A 20,371-nucleotide genomic window follows, 5' to 3' on the forward strand; every position below is an offset into this window, starting at 1 on the left:
GCAAAAAGATGTGTAAAAACAGTGACCAAGTGTCATTTTCACACCGTGGGGTCCCACACCCAAGTGTTACTAGTGACACCCCTGAGCGCGTCTCCCCAGGGGGCACTGAGTTTGCGGACTTTTTGCGTCCCCAGCCCCTGGCCAGACCAAGGTAGCTTGCTCAAATCAGGAGGTACTGGGTCTTTCCAGCCTTCCCAGAGGAATTACTCCCGAGGCCCCAGAACAAATCATGGCGCTCCCCGGTTTCTGTCCCTCCGGTCCAGCCTTCCAGACCCCCATCATACCAGTGAGGGTACTATCCAACCAACCCCACAAAGACAGAGTGGTCGGGAGCACCCCCACTGGACACTGATAAGAACAGATACTACACTTGATCTTAGCCAAAAGGCCGAGAAGCGATGTCTATGCTGCACTGAGCTGGATCAACACATGCAAGGGTGCTGGCCCCGACGGCATCCCTGGACACATGCTCAGGGCATGTGCTGGTCAGCTTGCTGAGCTTTTCCAGACATTTTCATCTTGTCTCTTACCCCAAGCAGCTGTGCCTACATGCTTAAAATCCACCTTCATTGTGCCAGTGCCAAAACACTCCACACCGAAGTACCTGAACGACTACCGCCCTGTAGCACTCACACCTATTGTTATGAAGTGCTTTGAGCGACTGGTCCTGTCACAGATGAAGGCCAGCCTGCCACCCACACCACTGGGTCCCTACCAATTTGCATATCACAGCAATAGGAGCATTGGGGATGCAGTCTCCACAGCACTGCACTCTGTGTTCACACATCTGGATATTAACAACAGATATGCAAGAATGCTGTTTACCCTCCAAGCTGACCACTAAACTTGGAGATCTGGGCATCAGCACCTTTGTTCTTAACTGGATACTGGACTTTCTGACCAGCAGGCCTCAGCATTTCAGGTTAGGCCACACCTGTTCCAACACCATCACCCTTAACACTGGTTTACCATAGGGCTGTGTGCTCTACCTCTTCTTCACCCATGACTGCAGACCTGTGCATGACTCCATCATCAAGTTTGCAGATGATACTACTGTGATCAGAGAGAAGGTACAACATCTGGCTGAGTCGTGTGCGGACAATAACCTGCTCCACCATGACTAAGGAGCTCATTGTGGATTTCAGAAGGGAGAACGGAGGCATGCATGACCCAATCCACATCAATATGATGGCTGTCAAACATGTCGCCAGTTTCAAGTTCCTGGGGATCTACATCTTAGAGGATCTGTCCTGGACCACCAGCACCTCCAGCCTGGTCAAGAAGTCTCACCAGCGACTCTTCTTTTTGAGGACACTGAAGAAGAAAAACCTGTCTCCAGCCATCCTGGTGAACTTCTACCACTGTGCGGAAGAGAACATCCTGACCAGTAGCATCACAGTCTGGTACAGGAACTGCACTGTCACTGAGCACAAGGTACTGCGTCTGGTGAAAACTGCCCAATGCATTACAGGGACTCCACTTTCAGCCACTGAGGACATCCAGAGGAAACGCTGCCTGCGCCGAGCTTGCAGTATTCTCAAGGACTCCTCTCACCCTTTCCATAGACTGTTTAACCTCCTGCCCTCCAGGGGGTGGTTCAGCAGCCTCCGGACTAAAACCACCAGCTTCTTTCCCTCAGCTGTACATTACTGAACTCTGTCCCCCGCTGACCCCTCACTCCACTGCATGCTCATCTCCCCTTCTCGTGTCTCCTGTACATACAAACATTGAACTGTATCCATCTCATACATTGGCCAAGTTGTAATTCATTTCACTCATTCATGTACTGAATATTATACATTAGCTTATACACTGCACTGTCAACTGTTGTTATTCTGTTATGCAAAATTCTTAATGTCCATTGTACTAATGGTACAATTTGCACATACTGACTTGTAAATAAGTGTTTATAGTTTCTGTTAAAACTTAACATCTAATAACACACGTTTATCTGTACATTATGTTTATTATTTGTCTATAGTAATACCACATGTATATTATGTCCATAGTACCTTCACCTGTATATTATTTTGTCCATAAACCGTCTACCTGTATATTATGTCCATAATACTTCCACCTATATATTATGTCCATAGTCTTTCATCTATATATTAGTCCATACTACTTTTCACACATACATTATGCCTATTTTGTACATACTGTAGACACTGTATATTTTTCACTGCTTATTGCACTTCTGGTTAGATACTAAACCGCATTTTGTTGCCTTCTACTTGTACATGTGTAATGACAATAAAGTTGAATATAGTATAATTTAATGGCCAGGGGCATGTGCATTGCTTACTTGGGGAAGAGATGGCATAAGGATGCAGTATAGGAAGATGGCGAGCTTTGGGTTAAGATCTGAGTGTTTGTTGTGTGTTGTTGTACATTCTATATATGCTCTGCCCTTTGCATTACCTTGTTAATTAATCTAGTCTGACAATGAAATTCACATGATGTTACTGGTTACATTCATTACTTTGATTTGTTGTATTTATATTTTGCTCTTCATTCCCACGTTTTCTTAAGGATGAGGCTTAATATAGTTACATTTTTTTTTCATTACTTTATTTGCTGAGATTTCTGGCCTGGAATAACTGATTAAAATTTTATTATACAAATGAAGCTGAAATTTTAATGCTAAAAACAAATATATGCAACTTTGTCTCTCCTGCTCTGCAGGTTACTGGACTAAAGCTCAGAGTTGCTAGAGGGTGGCATAATACTCAATGCACTAGGGATGCTGGACCGGAATAGTTCTAGTTACTCACAAATTTTCCAGGAAAAAGAAAAGAAATGTAATCTTTGTAGCACTAATGAGGATTGAGTGGCATATAGAAGTTCTTGTCACAAAAGATGCTATTTTCCTTTCATTACGTGCTAAAGAAATGGACAGCTTTAAAAAGTGCAATAGCTCATTACATGTGCTGATTACCTATACGTCTTTCTCTGTGTCATTGTAGCCTTAATTTGCTTCCTTTAAAATATTTGTCTATTGAAAATCTTTAGCAAAACACTGAACAAACATAACAGGCTCCATTTTACATAAAATACAGGCTCAGTTCATTTCAACCAAAAAGCACAGTTATATAACTGGCACAATTTCCCTTATTTTGAATCATTTAGTAGTTATTCACTATAAACTAATAGCAAAGGAATAAAGCAGATGTTCTACATAATGTCTGATGTTTTATTTGGTTGGGATGGGTACCATTTAACCACTTCAATATCAGGCACTTTCACCCCCTTCCTTTCCAGGTCAACCTTCAGCTTTCACCACTGTCGCACTTTGAATGACTATTGCATGGTCATGCAACACTACCCATATGCAATTTTTATACTTTTTTTCACACAAATAGAGCTTTCATTTGGTGGTATTTAATTACCACTAGGTTATTTTTATTTATTTGCTAAATAAACAAAAAATACTGAAACTGTTGAAAAAAAATGTCCTTTTTTCTTTGTTTCTGTTAGAAAGTTTTGCAAATAAGTAATCTTTTTTCAGAAATTTAGGCCAAACTGTATTCTGCTACATTTCTTTGGTGAAAATAACCCAAATCAGTGTCTATTATTTAGTCTGTAAGAAAGTAAGAATCCACAAACTACGGTGTATATACTGTATATCTGAAAATTGATAAGTCCTGTTGTATTGATGGCCTAACTCATTTCTTGAGTGATGAAAATGCCAGAACAGTACAAATACCCCCAAATAACCTTTTTTTGGAAAGTAGACAGTCCAAAGTATGTAGTACGAGACATGGCAATTTTTTTGAAAAATCCACCAGGCACTCCGATTTCCTCCCGCTCTCCAAAGACATGGTGATAGGTGAATTAGCTCCTGTCTAAATTGGCCTAGTATAAGTATGTATGAATCTGAGTTGGGGACCGTATATGGTATTTTCCTTGAGGGCAGGGACTGATGTGAATGTGTAATAAATATGTAAATTGCTTCATAAATTGATGGCAGTCTATGTACCTGTAATAAGTAAATAAATAAAAGTTGTGATTTTTTTTGGTCTCAATTTTTTGGAAAATGAAGAAATATAAATAAAAGTGTTTTTTTTCACAAATTGTTTTTACATATTGTCACCAGTGCAGTACAGCATTATTATATTAATGTTGTGGTAGAGATCAGGGACACTGGTGACAGTATGTTAAAAAAAAATTCTCTTTATTCCATTTTCTTTTTTTTTTTTGTGAGCAGAGCAATACAGTGTTACCATAGTAGCATTGTACTACTCTGGGGAAGTGATCAATATTTTTTTTTTGAACACTATGTTTGCTTACACCAGTGAATTTAATTTCGTTTTTACTGAATACATTGATTCATTCAGTTTTCACTATTGTGGTTAGCTGTGATTGGCTACAGCTAATTACAAGGCACAGATGGGCTGTGATTGGCTTTGTCTGTAACATGTGATAACTGTGATTAATCACGGAGATCAACACAATAGTACAAAATACAAAATGGATGTCATGAATGAAAGCCATCCATTGTGTACAACTGTCATGTGATTTTCTGTGAATGGTCACAGCAATCACATGGTACTGGCAGCGACCTTTACACTGACCAGTCATCCTCAGCAGCTGACAGATCGCACCACAGCACAGCCGGTGAGGTGCGTTCCGGGAAGGACATCATATGACGTCCACCCAGAGTTGTGCATGTCTCACCCGACCGTCATTTGTTTATAGGTCGGACAGGAAGCGGTTAAAGCACACCTCTAGTGAAAACATTTTGTTTATGTTTTGATAGTGTGGGGGAATATATGACATGTCAGGTTTTGCTGCTTTTTTCCCCTCATCTCCAATTAGCAGGAAGTATGAGTTTTGCCTATTGAAGTGCTCCAGTTCTGAGTCAGAGAAGGCTACATCAAACCTCAGTAGAAAGGAGCATGATAATAGAGCGTGCTCCCGCCCTTAGAGATCTAGCGCATGCTCCAAAACGCGTCTCTATGCATGCTGGTCCATGTACATCATCGACGCCGACGTTGCGCCTCAACGTGCATTCCAGACGCCATCTGTAGGAGACTTCACATGTCGGCTGGCTTCTCTCCTTCATCCATGATCTTCTGAGCGCAGATGCGGCTGTCAAAGCACGGACACAGCCGTTCTCCCATCTTCTTTAGCCTGCTTTACACAAGCCTGCTTTATTCATGCTATGTGTGAGTTGTTCTACATTTGTTACCCATTAAAGTTACCTATACTGCACTTAGAGGCGCTTCTTCTCTTCTCTATTTTACAGAGAGTTCTGCTACTACCAATATGAGGCCTGCCCTAGTGCTATATGGACTTTTTGTAGCCCTACATTGGACGTTATGGACACTTTCATTATTTCTAATAGCATGGTGGCAGCATTTTGCACTGATTGTTCTCTATTTAAACCTCAGTAGAGAGACCACTGTTTTCACACAGAGAGAAATGGTCCTTCTCTACAGCATGCTGGTAGGACACTGGCTCTTTGCTATGATTGTGATTGTTTTCTAATGAAAACCAATTTTAATACTATTCACAGTCTTTGTTGTACTGCACACAAGATGTATTTATCTGAGTTTTACTGGACTTTAAAATAAGTGACAAATGGGCACAGTTAAGCCTATACAAATGATCTTGGTAATAATATTTCTTGATGTTGATTATAGTTCTAATTACAGTATAGTGGTATTATGGCTTTGCCAGTAATTTTTGTTTTATAGAAAAATTACTTGATTATGGAGAATGTCATAATTTTTATAGCAGGTGTATAACTTTCTTAGATGATGTATGATGATTAATATGTTGATTTTTCAACAGACTCTGCGTAATCCATTTTGATCTGTTTTGATTGTTGTATACAGTACACAATGTATATTTTATGTGTACTATACAGTTGTGGCCAAAATTATTCAACCCCCAATGCTGTAAAGGGGTTTAGGGACTATAGTGTACATTTGGAATTGTATTCAGAATCAAATCCTACAAGGACGTTGTAACTACCCAAATGCAACTAAAATGACATCAATTGTTTATGTAATACAGTAGTAAATGGTTCTTATGTGGTTTCTTCATTGCCACAATTATTCAACCCCTTAAAGACTACCACTCTGAAGAACAGAGGTTCATACAGGTGCTTTCCATCAGGTATTGAAAACACCTGTGGATGTCACCGAGCAGCAATCAAGCATAATAAGCACCAATTAGGCAGCTTTAAAATGACTGTGATACTCAGCTCCTTCTAGACATTTACTGGTGTGGTTACAAACATGGTGAAGGCAAGAGAATGGTCCAGGAAGACAAGAGAAGAGGTGATTTCTCTTCACAGGAAGGGCAATGGCTATAAGAAGATTGCAAAGATGTTAAACATACCAAGAGACACCTTAGGAAGCATCATTCGCAAATTCAAGGCAAAGGGCACTGTTGAAACGCTACCTGGTCGTGGCAGAAAGAAGATGCTGACTTTGACTGCTGTGCGCTACCTGAAGCGTAGAGTGGAGAGAAGTCCCCGTGTGACTGCTGAGGAACTGAGAAAAGATTTGTCAGATGTGGGTACAGAAGTTTCAGCCCAGACAATAAGACGCACACTGCGTAATGAAGGCCTCCGTGCCAGAACTCCCAGGCGTACCCCCTTGCTGTCTCCAAAGAATAAGAAGAGTCGACTGCAGTATGCCAAAAGCCATGTGGACAAACCACAAAAGTTGTGGGATAGTGTTCTGTGGACTGATGAAACAAAATTAGAACTGTTTGGGCCCATGGATCAACGCTATGTTTGGAGGAGGAAGAACAAGGCCTATGATGAAAAGAACACCTTGCCTACTGTGAAGCATGGTGGAGGGTCAATCATGCTTTGGGGCTGTTTTGCTTCTGCAGGTACAGGGAAGCTTCAGCGTGTGCAAGGTACCATGAATTCTCTTCAGTACCAGGAGATATTGGATGGAAACGTGATGCAGTCCGTCACACACCTGAGGCTTGGGAGACGTTGGACCTTTCAACAGGACAATGATCCCAAGCATACCTCCAAGTCCACTAGAGCATGGTTGCAGAGGAAAGGCTGGAACATTTTGGAGTGGCCATCGCAGTCACCAGACTTAAATCCGATTGAGAACCTCTGGTGGGACTTAAAGAAAGCAGTTGCAGTGCGCAAGCCTAAGAATGTGACTGAACTGGAGGCCTTTGCCCATGAAGAATGGGCGAAGATACCCGTAGATCGCTGCAAGACACTTGTGTCAAGCTATGCTTCACGTTTAAAAGCTGTTATAACTGTAAAAGGATGCTGTACTAAGTACTAAGATTGAATGTCACTTGGGGGTTGAATAAAACTGATAATGCTGTGAGCACAGAAAAGACATTTGTGGTTATTTCATTATAACTGTTATGTTATATTTGTCTGACCTACAAGTGCCTCTTTAATGTAAATGTAAGCAAGATGACTGAATGATCAAAAGCAATGTCAAACTGGCCAAAACACTCAATTTCAGTGGGGGTTGAATAATTTTGGCCACAACTGTATATAACATCAAGTAACTGCTGCTTACTGAGTGGCCCTAAACTACTCTTAGTGGAGTTCTCCACCAGGGGTTAAGTAAGTATGCTTACTAACCTATTTTCCCCAAAGTGCACCTTGCTTAAGTTTGCCATACACTGAAGATAATCCAATCTATTTAGCCGGACCAGAAAAATTTTGATCAGTGCGTGGCAGTCCCTGCTCTACAGAACTCAGTCGTTTGATAGACTTCTGTCAAAGGGACATGTTTGGAACATTTTTCCTGATCAGCTGCTGCTGTTGATCAGTATATTCTGGAAATGGGAAGTGCAGCTGTTAGATTCCTCCATTTATCTTGTGTGTGTGGTTAGAGGAATCTGCTGGCTGAATAATAAAAAAAAACTAACAGTATATGGCCAGCTTTACTAGTGCAAGATTCATTTTAATAACAGCAAGAATTGCTAATTTGCAACATTATATGTGGGAAGTATTCAAAGCCACTTCTGTGCTACCAAGTACATTGTAGATGCACCACAATCTATATGACAAATCATTGCTTAAATACCCAGTGTTAGCGTTAGTGTTGGAAAGGTTTCTTCAGTTGCCACACCTTATGCAAGAATGCATCTTGTCCTATCTTAATAATGGCCAAAATTTGGAATGGGGCTTGAAGCAAGAATTTCACAGCAGATGTCCGACTGCCTTCATCTTTGCAGTTTGTAGACTTTATCGAGACTAAAGACGGCTTCCTCAAAATACATGAATAATTTATTTAGTGATGCTGCCAATGATTAGAAAACGCATTAAGCATGCTTTTGGCTCTGTTTCGCAGCTTGTTTGCCACTTAATAGAAAGAGAATTAGGGATGCAATTTAGAAGTAAATAATCAGAGCTATAAGGCTCAGCAAGAGATAAATGTATGTTCTTTTTCCAAATCTGTGCCTGAGCACTGCCCAAATACTTTGTTCAGCCTGCATGTTGTTCAGCCTAGTGGAATAAATGATTAGTACCCAGCATGACAGCTTTTATAGGGAAGAGGGCAAACAGGGAGACAATCAGATCAGGACAAAAAATTGTTTCATCATTTGCTGTCAATTGATCTATTCTATGTGTCTTTTGTTCTCCCTGAAGGAAGAGGTTATAGCTAGCTCTGCGAGTGCCAGGTCAAATTGCACTTAGTGACAAATGTTTCACATATGTAATGGAAACACAAGGTAATAGCGATAAAATGTCTTCTTCAAAGGATATTCATTTGGTTTGTTTGAAATATAACAAGTAAGGGAATATATTAGAATGGTTTAATCATTTTTACGGGTGCTCCTTTGGCTATACAAACTATATAAAGTGTAATTATTTTTAATAAAATGTACATAAAATGTTTGGGTTTTTTTAAAATGCAACTAATAAACAAGAACAATAATGAGTCTCAGAATGAAGGATGCTATTTCTGCTGAAGTCATTATGCCTGAAAGTCATTACTAATACATACATTTATTATGCAGTGTTCCACTTTTTCTGCAATGTGAGCTTTGAGATTGTGTGACATACTGTATACAAAGAAATTAAATACATGTATACTTTTGTAGTTATGTTTGGTTATATTAGATACGATCTCTGAATATCTCTTTTATGTACCTTTAAGGGCTACATTTACACATTGCTTAGTATGCATGATTTTTTTTATCTGTTGTGGATATTTGGCATTCTATGCAAGCCCAAAAACTTACATTACAGTACACATGATAAACGTATCATGCCCTCTTCCCCCCTTCCTAATGCATTTGACAGAAGTTATACAGCAGCTATTACAGCCAATACTTAAAAAAAACTTCTAAACGGTGTTTATATACATTGCTCAGAAGCATGATAGAAAGATACACAGTAACATTACTGTTACATTGTATTTGCTCTATTTCATTCATCTAAATCATTAAAAGAGTTACCTTTGATCTCCCCACGATGTTAGTTAAAACAAACTTACAAGTAACATAAAAAAAGTTTTCCTATTTAACCCCTTATTATACTTCATTTACTCCGATCAGCCCTTCTTAACTACTTCTTCCCCTTCTACTATTTGTTTATGATGATTATTTTGTTTGTTTTTTTTAGCCATTCGTACTTTTTTCATTTTGTTAATTTTATTAATTTATTTTGTTTTAGCATTGCATTAAAATGTGTTTGTTTTTGTGCTGCACCAGAATGATAATTTTAAAAGGGACAAATACAAAATAAAATTTATTTTTAATCTAAGTTAACACTTTTTTACACTACTACTGACCAAAGTTTTTTAGTTTTGTTATTATTTTTGTCTATGGTTTGCACAGAAAACAAAATAAAAGACATTACATTATCAAATAAAGCCTTGTTTGTCTTGAAAAAAAATGTTACTTTGTTATCTTAAGTATCGAAAAATCATCACCAAATAAACAGGCCAATATTAGAAATGTAAAAATTACTCTAGTTCATAAGGGGTTTACAGGTGTGAGAGATAAAGTGGTTAATCAATTGTGTTTTAGAACCATTCTTGCCTCCATGAATCAACCCTTCCATCTTCTTAGCTCTATATCAGACTGTGTTTGTGTTTAATGCATTTCTAACTTTCAATAATTGTTTTTTTTCACAGTTTAAGTTTATTTTAGTGAAAATAGATTGTTACAAAATAATAGTACATGTTAATGAAATCTGTGTTTCATAAAAAAGACTTCCATTCTTAAGTGAACATTCTCATATCCTATATATAAAAGACTCTTAAATTTATATAAACATATTTAAACTTGCAATGTGAAAAACACATGAAACAAGAGTAGAAATAGTTACAGGAAAAATAGAGTTTCAGTTAACAAGCTCAGTGTTATATTGAACAACCTGTATGATTGTCAGAGTTGTCACACATATTCTCTTATTCATATATATCATAAACAGTATGTTTATATATCAGTTATACATTCATCAGTGTCTTGTAGGTGTCACAAAAAATTAGATTATATCAATCTGACCAAAAAACTAAAACTCTGAGGAAAGGGGGTTGTCTCCCGAAACACGTCAGCTTATTCCTACTAAGGGCACAGCATTGTATTGACTGTCATTGCAGACTACATATTCTAATTTTAATTTCCTTTTGGTTTGTGAGTATACATCCATTTGTCTACACAATAAATACGTGGTATACCACGGTAATGCACGATGAGAGTGCGCCCTTGTCTGCTTTTGTTCACCAGTGTCCAGATTTTCGGATCTTTGAAGGGCAGCACCTCTTCGTTTGGCATTCTGAATTTCTTTTAGTCTGCATGAAGATTTGAGCGCGGGTTTCGTTTGCTGTCTTTCAAGAATATGTATCTGCCCTCAGGGTCTGTTAGTTGATCTGTTATAGAAATGTTCGCTTCTTTACTAATTAGCACTGAAACCCCTTTAGTCTTTGCTAAATGATTGGTTGAGTCATATATTTTTTGTGAATAGTTTACTAGATAGTTTGGGGATGTGTAGAGTCTTAAAATGTGTTTACTGTAAATACACTACCCAATGCTTAACTTTGTTTAGCTCACGTAAAAGTTTGAATCTTTTTCAGGTATATTTAAACCCCTAACATTGTGTGAGACAATTAGGTTTTTTGCCCATCGAGGAATATGCCATTTTAGCGTGGTGAAAAATACCATTTATGACATAAAGACTAAGCATGTATAGAAAAGTAGAAAGAAAGGAAAAATAAGGTCTAAAACTTACCTTTCAATACTGAACTAATCTATGTATTTTAAGGTTAAATAAAACAGCAGTAGCAAATGAGTGCCTGTAGAAATGGGATTTGAAACTTATTTTAATACTCTGCTTATAGTTGGGGTTGGTGGGAGGAGTTAATAAGCCCTGTAAGCTGTAATACAAAAATTCAATGGTAATATGCAAGTTGATTTATTCAACTGAATATACCAATAAGTCAAGAAAAAAAAAAAAAGTGGAAACTTAGGGGTAGAACATCAAGAGTCAATAATAAGTATCATAATTAACTTAATTTAAACTTTACACCATAGTGGGTATGTGTAAGAGTCTGAAAACATGTTCCTTATGCAGTACAGGTTCTATACAAAAGTATCATGTTAACATAGCCAGAGTAATCATCATCTATTATAATCAAGACTTTTATATTAAGTAGAACTATGCTTCTCCTCTGTCACACTCCCAGAAAACCTACAGAAGTTTGGAGTGTGTGTAGTCATTTGATTCGTTGTTGATGAATGCATTTGTCATTTCAAAATTTAAATGAAATTAGGAGATTAAACAATTAGGAACCTTCCAGTGCCACAAAAGAAAAGGATATAGTCCTTCACATGAGATTATGTATCATATGAATGTCCACAAATTTGGCTTCTTTTAATCATGTGAGGTACCTTCCCATTTATCATATTTCACCCTTTTCGGTAGATAGATATTCCTTATAAGAAATTCTAAGTTCTCCTCAAGAATCCTAGAAGTCTCTCATATCCCAACCCATAAATTATTGTTGATTGGCTTAGAAAAGAATAATGACAAATTGGTTATATACCATTTTATAAGATTTGTATGTCATTGTCATCTTGTTTAACTATAATTCTTTTTTGTTAAGATTTGCATAAGTTGGGTAGAACCAAATTAAATAGAATTAGGAGGGGTCAAAAAAGAAGCTATTTATCAGTTGAGTCCAAGAGGCCTATAATATAAATTTAAAGATAAATATCTCCAACAAAATAAACATTTTTGCATATAAAAGGTATATACAAGGGTGAAGGGAGGAAGGGGGTGGGAGGGAAAAGGAGGGGAAAGGGGAGGAAAAAGAAGGGTGGAAGGGGGGGAGGTGGGGAAGGTGGTAGAGTTGGGGGGAGTAAGAAGGGGGGGAGGAGGGGAGGTGGAGTGGGAAGGAGGGAGGGGGGATTGGGAACAGAGGGGGGGGAGAAGGAGAGGGGAAAGAGGTAAAGGGGAGGTGGGTGGAGGGTGCTTAGGAAATAAGAAAAGGGAAAGGGAATATGTGGAGTTGGTTGTTAGTTTTTATTAAGCTGGTGTCTGGATAAAGAGTAGAATGAGGCACAGGTTCAATTAACCAGATCAATTTTCTAGGATGAGGTAGGAAAGAGTCTCATCAGGTAATGTTGTGGATAGTCCTGTCTGAACAAGGAAGAAAATCTAATGTGGAGGAAGAGTACGGATATGTGTAAAAGTAAACAGTTAGATATCACAAGTCAAGTACTGTATCATCTAGGTCTTCTCTGACTTTGGGTTGTTAGGATTTTGGAGAAGAAAAGTTGGATCCGTATCCATTTTGCATATGGTTTCTGCCTTTCTTCTGCTTTGACTTAGATGGTAAAGGCTGTGATGTGGATGGTATTGAAGATGTGGGAACTGGAAGTTTAAATTCTTCATACCACTCGCTATATGTATTTTAGAATGTATTGTTTGCCATCATAGCTCACCTGTAGAGCAAAAGGGAATCGCCATCCATATGAGATGCATTTTTCTTTCAAAGCTGACAGCAGAGGGTGCATCGCTCTTCTATTTTTCAATGTGATTGGGGAAAGATCCTGAAACAGGAAAATGTCCAGTACGTTGAAAGTGATGAGTTCATTTTGTCTGGCTTTTCTTAATCTTTCCTCTTTTTTGTGACACAGCAAATTATATTTCTCGGAGAAGAGTTTTCAGCTCCACGCGGTTTAAGAGCTCTGTGTGCTCTGTCAAATTTAATGGCAGTATCGTGGATCTCTCCAATATGTTGTTAAAGATAGATTGCAAGGCTGGTTGAATTTGTTCTGCATTTACCTTTTCAGGAATGCCCCTCACCCTAATGTTTCTTCTTCTCCCTCTTATCTAAATCTTCTAAATGACGGTTTATAGCAATCATATGAGTACCATGAGTTTCATTATGTGTCGCCATTTTCTCTGATAGAGTGTGGGGATCCTCTTTCAGGTCTGTAATGGCTGCTGTGGAAGATTTTTTAAGGTCTGCAGCTATATGTGTCATCTCTGAGTATGTCACTGGCTGTTCTGAGTGATCGGTCTCCCTTACCATATCCTCCAATGTGGGCAGGGATTCTTCACTGAATTCTTCTTCAAGGCATGCAGCCGTCATCTTGCCTGCCGAGGGTCAATCTGGTTTGGAAGGTATCAGGTATATGGCACATTCAAGAAGCAGGTGAACAGCGTTGTGGGCTTTTGTGGTGTGTGGCCTTTGTAATCTTGTCCATTTTACCCCACTGTGAGTCCACAGATTAGCCCTACAGCGATCGTCTCCCCAGGGCTCTCTCAATGTGCTTCCATGTCACTCGTATGCCAGGCCATGCCCCCCTCAATAATTGTTATGCTTAATTGTAGACTTTATTTTACATTCAAACACTATGTATCATCATTGCAGTGTTGCTTATTACATGAGGGAGATTCCACAGCCACATAGTAAACAGCAAATGGCACTTTATCATTACTGCTTACATTATTTGGCAGTCTAGAGTTGAAAGAGTAAAAAGGATTGGTTCTTCTACCATTGTAATTTTTGGTTCAAGCTCAATGCCAAGTGGTGTATAGCAAGTGAATGATGTAATTGCAAATTCTGGGTCTGGAAAAAGAAGAAAACAGAGGAGGGGATGAAGGATCTTTGTTCCTACACAAAAAGGTGCTGAAAAAACAGATAGTTTTTTTTACTCTTTAAAACCTTCCTACCTATTATCTGCGTATAAATATTTCACGTGCATTTATAAACATTTTCCACTTTGAGAGCCACTAACACTTAGAGCTGTTCATACTCACTCAGTAATTATGAAATTTATTTTCTATACTAAAAAAAACTTGGTTGATCCTGCTGTTCTCTATCTCCCCCTTCTCTCCATGTTCCCACTGCAGTTGGGGATTTTGCACAGCAGTGTTGTCAGCTACTGCACATGCTCAGTTTTCCTTGTCTTTTCTACCCCTAAACATATCCTCCCTTTCACATCTGAGCAGCCTATGTGACTATAGAGTCATGTGGGGTATACACAGTGGTAAATAACAGCCCACTCCCTCCTTCCTCCTCCATGCCCACTAACCAGCTAAACACAACGGGGGAGGGATATTACATCTTGATTGATGGAGACTTGACCTCCTATTGTTCCAAGACACAGGCTGGAGGTGTGTGACACAGACTGTGATTGGCAGAAATGCACCTACACCATGCTATTGCCAAAAAATAATAAAGAATTAATTTCAAAGATATGGTTGTTTGACAATGTAAAACAGTTTGTTGATATTATTTATTTATTTTTACTCGGTATCCAAAAGGCTGAGGTTTTTTTTTCTGTTTTGTTTTGGACATGTGACCAGTAGCAGAGGACTAGAAGCTCTTCCTGCCACTGTTTCCCTACAGACAGGCTGGGAAAGAGCTGAGCCATGTGACAGCTGTATATTGATTAGGAAAAAGGTACTTAGTTTTTTTTTATTAAAATAATTACAGTGCCTCATTCACATACAGAAAGAAAAGGGATAATGTAAATTAAACAGTGTGTGTGTTTAGTATTACATTAAAGTTCCCTGTTAATATTTTCTCTTAAGGTGTGAGTCAACAATTATATATAAAAACACCAAAGATGCAGAAACAACTGTAACACACAAAATGCAGTTACTGTAACACACAAACAATGTATACAACTAACAACAAATAAAACATGTTTGTAGCGCCCTTTGCCTAAAGTGACTAAAATTAGTATATAGCTCTGCTGTAATTAGCTGAACTGCATTTTACTTTTTAGGTCTGATCAGGTTTATCCCTAAACCTGATGGCTGATTACTCCTGTCTGCCTCTAAAAAATGTTCCAGAGTAAAAGGGTCAGTCATTGGACTATGAATATTTACAGTATATGACCTTAGCCAATCTCTGAGGGGACGGCTAGAAGGTGTGGCTGGGAAGATGATAAATGTTTGGGTGGCTCTGATCAGAGTCTCTCACCTGGGGTCCTCAACTGGGAGGCTGTCTGTGTATATTATGTAGAGGTGCTACTGCTGCTAGGCCTCGGGTTGTGCTGTGGCTGAAGGATTGAAGGAAGTTTGACTTAAGTAAACTTGCTAGAGGATGCTACCTGTGGAGACTCGGATGTAGAGGTTGGTGCCTTTTGCCTAGGGCTCCAGATGTGGAGGTGTTTTGAGGATTAGACTCCAGAGGTTGCTGCAACGACTGTGACTGCTCCTATTGAGCCTCAGGTTAACTGACTGTCTTCTCTGCTACCAGCATCTACTTTGAAGCTACTGCTAAAGGAACCAATATTGCTGAAACAGGACTTTATTTGGGAGTCTGTATCCCAATACTTGTGTGTGCTTTAAGTATCCTGCACCCTCATCCCTCTTTCCTGCCTATGTTCATGTACTTAATAAGTAAGTAATAAATCTTCAGAAGACACCCCTAGACTGAGCCTGTGCTGTGGAACTGGTACCTGGGCTGGCAGTCTCTGAGCAGGTAAAGGAAACCTGATTTATTTCCAGTGGTCCCTTCAGGGGTGAGCGCTACATATTTCTTTGTGGTATTTTGTGAGTAAAAATTTGTACACAAAAAGATTATTACAAAAAAGTTAGCACCTAAAAATACTGCTTTTGTCTGGCAATAGAAATACTAGTCTAGTCCAGTGGTTTTCAACCTTTTTTTTAGTGAAGGCACCCTTTGAAAACACACCACACATACACACACTACACATTTCTTATGCTAAAAATATACAGTAGCTGCAATTGCTCCTTCTGAATATGCTGCTCACCACCTGGTCTTAAGACGATTTAAGCTACCAATTCGGAAGAAGTATGCAGATCTGGAAAGGTAAAAAAACTAAGTCTTTATATGCACACTTGTTCCAGGTCAGTAATTGAATATATTGAAGCAAGGGGGTCAGCAAGATAGCCAGGCAACTAGGATTTTTAGATGAACAATGCAACAATGCAGCCTCCACAGCTTCCATTTTTTTCTTATGATAGGCTTCTTAAAAAAAATCTGTTATCATGACTGACTGAAACAGCTTTGGGAAAGTCTGCTCTGGAATCAATATTTACCAACTAAAATGTTTTTCTTTCTTAACTTTTCAGTTATAATGCAATTCAAACGTATATTTGTTTTTACTTATGATTTCACTCAAGCAAAAACTACATCATAACACTTTCATTTTATTTATCATTGGAAAATGAATATATTTATGAGTTCTTATTGAAATACACTATAACAAAAGACTAAAGCTGCTGACAAATCACATTGGGATCCTGCTGCTTCCTACATCAGCAGTCAGACAATAAAATTAATTATATTGGAATCACTGTTTTAAGATTTTATATGATACAGAATTTAGAATTAGTACAAAATGAATAATTTTGAGTTTTTCATTAACTTCAACTTCATATAGGAATACTATGTATGAAGATATATAAAATCAGATTACTAATGCAGACAGTAAAATAGAATGAAGAAGTACAGTACAGAAATTCTTGCATCTCTTAATGTGTGTTAATCCATAGATGGGTAGTGTTTGGAAGGTATTTTGGGTCCATTCACACCACAATTTGCTTGTTAATCCACATGTGCATTTACATAAGTTTGACATGCATTTACAGTGCATTTGCAGTGAGTTTTTTCTTAATGTTTTTGGCAGGAGAGATGATAAAAGTAGCCAAATATTTTTTGTTCCCAAAGCTGCATTTACATGTGCTTATTCACATTTGCATTGTACTTTTTATCATTGCATTGCACTGTGGTGCAATGCATTTCAGTGATTCCAATGAACTATGCTCATTAGCTAACATTCTAACATTGATTTTGGACTGTCTATGCCAGTCTTTCTCAACCCTTTCAACACAGAGGAACCCTTGAAATAATTTTCCCCTGCTAAAAATTTCTATATCTATAACTTATGATACATTAGTAAGATGGACATTGGTAAGAATGCTCCTTACACTTGTGGTTATTGGGAAGAACTACTCCCTTACAGATAGCTAAAAAGATCAATGGTTTCAGTGGGAACTTATCTAAGAGGTAAAAATTGCTCATTGCTCAAGGAACCCCTGGCAACCTCTGGAGGAACCCTGGTTGAGAAACCCTGGTCTATGCAGGTAAAATGGATTCAAAAACGCACCCCAACAATGCATGTTTGCAATGAGGAGCTTTCTGATCATGTGACCGCTGTGAGAGCCAATCACAACAGTCACATGACTGGAATGACCACCTCCTGGCACTCAGAAGCTTTTAAAGGACTAGGAGGTAGTGGTTGGAATAGCTTAATATTTGAAATATTCAGAAAATGTAGTCCATGTGTTAAGTGAAAATCAAAGTGCTACCAATCCACTGTACAAATTGTGTAGACTTAAGTGCTCTGACGCCACAAGTATAAACCACCTCCTTACCAGATGGTTTGACCTCCTAATGCTGGGATCAAATGGCAATTGTGTGTAAAAACATGCAATAGGCTCACCAAGCAGCCATAAGGATAGATGTCATCACTCCACAACACTCACGCGTCAGATCACGGCATCAGTTTAACCAAGCACTCAATCTTTGTCAAATGATGTTGCCAGCCCCCTCACCAATTACAATAGTGTTATGGCCCCAAGAGACATGGCGGAAAATAAAGGAGCTATAGTGCCTTAACTTGCATAAAAAAATTATAAAAAGGTAGAAAAATCATGATAAAAACAGCATGTAAAATGAGAGAATGCCACTTGACCAAGCACACGTGCAAGAGATGTCACAACCAAATATCTGCCCGACTAGTTTTTCCACACCAAATGTCTTCAGGGAACACTAAGCGCTGTACAATAATTGCTTGAATGCTGAGCTTTCTATATATGTCCTACAAATATACATTTACTATGAGTTGCTTGGTGTGGGTACAACTACACTTCAAACATATTTTCAAACTACAAATGTGATTTATTTAACTCATCATGACCATAAATCATTAATGCTTTGATGCCCAGACCAAATTTGCAGCACCAAAACTGGTGCACTCAGAATCTGGTGCAGCTGTGCATAGTAGCCAACCAGCTTCTAACTTCAGTTTGTTCAATTGATCTTTGACAATAAAACCTGGAAGATGATTGGTTTCTATACAGAGCTGCACCATATTTTGCACTACCCAGTTATAGAAAATAATCTCCATGACTAACTAGCAAACCTAAGTATTTTTTATTATTGTTATAAGGAACATGTAAGTCTTTTATTTGGTACAATGTTTTGTTTAACAAAATGCTTTGTTTTTATAATAGGCTGACAAATATGTAACAATATAGAAAAAAGTGCTTTTTTATTGTTTAATAATTCATTATTATTTTTAATAACGCAACAATTTCTGACAGTTACATTGTTAAATAGATTGCACTGCAGTTGAGCACTGAAGTTTGAAGATTGGAAGGGTGGAGGCTTTCAATTTTCTAAAGAATGTAAAAATATATCTGAGTTGTTAAAGGGATTATATTATCAGGAACCACTAAAATAGGTTATAACTTGAAGTGTTGGCAACAGGTTCCCAATTGGAAGGGTGTTTTTCAACATAATTTCGCACACAGGACAACATGCATATAAAATACAAAGGATCCTGTGACATTGTGTGACAATCTTGCAGCCTGATTCTTGGCATTTGCTACTAATGCAAGATTTGAAGGAGAGAGTCAAGTTTTTGGCTCTTGCATCTAGGGGTAGCAGAGTGCTTAGGTCTATTTTCCATGCATATAGAAATTGGACGGGATTTTGAAATGCCTTTTGCAGGAGGCATTTCCAAATAAAAGAAAATGAATCTCTTACTGAGCCAGTGGACATGCATTTACTTTCAAACAGTCTTAGATAGTTGAATAGACAGGCCTGAGATAAGGATTTAGGTTGATTTGAGAGCTGGAGGATCTGCAAAGGTTCCTTTGGAGACAGGTTCAGACCTTGAAGCATTTGGTTGGTTGTCAGCCAGGTGGAGTTGCTGTGCTAAGATGTCGGGGAGTTATGCTGTTACAGCACAGGTGATTAAACATTTTATCTTGTAAGCTGGACAAGAAAGCTGAATTTGCTTGGATAGGAGAAAGAGGAGATGGAAAAGGGGATATACTGTTGGTAGTAAATGTATGTTTACAAATGAGCAAAATGAAAGCTATAGCAGGGTGCTGTTGGAGCTCAGGCGCTGGGATCTGTGCACCAGGGAAAATTCAGTCATCAGGGATGAGGATGATGGTTACTCAAATATATAGTCCATAGTTTCAAATTACTATGCCTGTACCAGTCAAATAATTGTGAAAAGCAATTGTGGTAAAGAACTGTCTGACTAAGCCCGTAAAGGTGAAACATGTTAGAAAGAGGTGGTTCTCAGGTAGGGACTCGCAGCATATACTTGGTTCAAGTATGTGTAGCCTTTAATTTCTTGGGAGTAAGTATGGACCTGTAGGCTTTATTTAAAGGATCGAGCAGCTGCTATTTTCCTGGTTTTAGGATTTGGTGCATATATATACAGAACATCTTAAAATGCAATTGGCAAAGTATGGACTTTTTATGTAAAGTACCACAGAAAGGCTTGGGGTTACTCCTAGATAAGCATGGGTTCAGACTATGTATTTTGTAATATACCGTATGCCCCATTGTTTGAACTAATACAAATTAGCATAGAACTGCATTGGTGTAGCATGTAGTTTCTACATTTATTTGCAAATATACTATATTGCCAAAAGTATTGGCATGCATGTCTTTACACGCACATGAACTTTAATGGCATCCCAGTCTTAGTCTGTAGGGTTCAATATTGAGTTGGCCTACCTTTTGCAGCTATAAGAGCTTCAACTCTTCTGGGAAGGTTGTCCACAAGGTTTAAGAGCATGTCTATGGGAATGTCTGACCATTCTTCCAGAAGCGCATTTGTGAGGTGAGGCACTGATGTCAGACAATAGGGCCTGGCTCAAAGTCTCTACTTGAATTCATCCCAAAGG

The 20,371-nt window shown here is 38.4% G+C and overlaps 1 pseudogene; it reads right to left on the bottom strand.

The window, feature by feature from the left end:
* Window positions 1-243: 243 nt before the first annotated feature.
* Window positions 244-400, bottom strand: LOC149450879 (U2 spliceosomal RNA; annotated as a pseudogene).
* Between the last annotated feature and the right edge of the window lie 19,971 nt (window positions 401-20,371).

The sequence above is a fragment of the Staurois parvus genome, unplaced genomic scaffold (genome assembly GCF_062004578.1).
Source record: "Staurois parvus isolate SC_StPar_1 unplaced genomic scaffold, SC_StPar_1.0 ptg000561l, whole genome shotgun sequence".
NCBI classification, from domain to species: Eukaryota; Metazoa; Chordata; class Amphibia; order Anura; family Ranidae; genus Staurois; species Staurois parvus.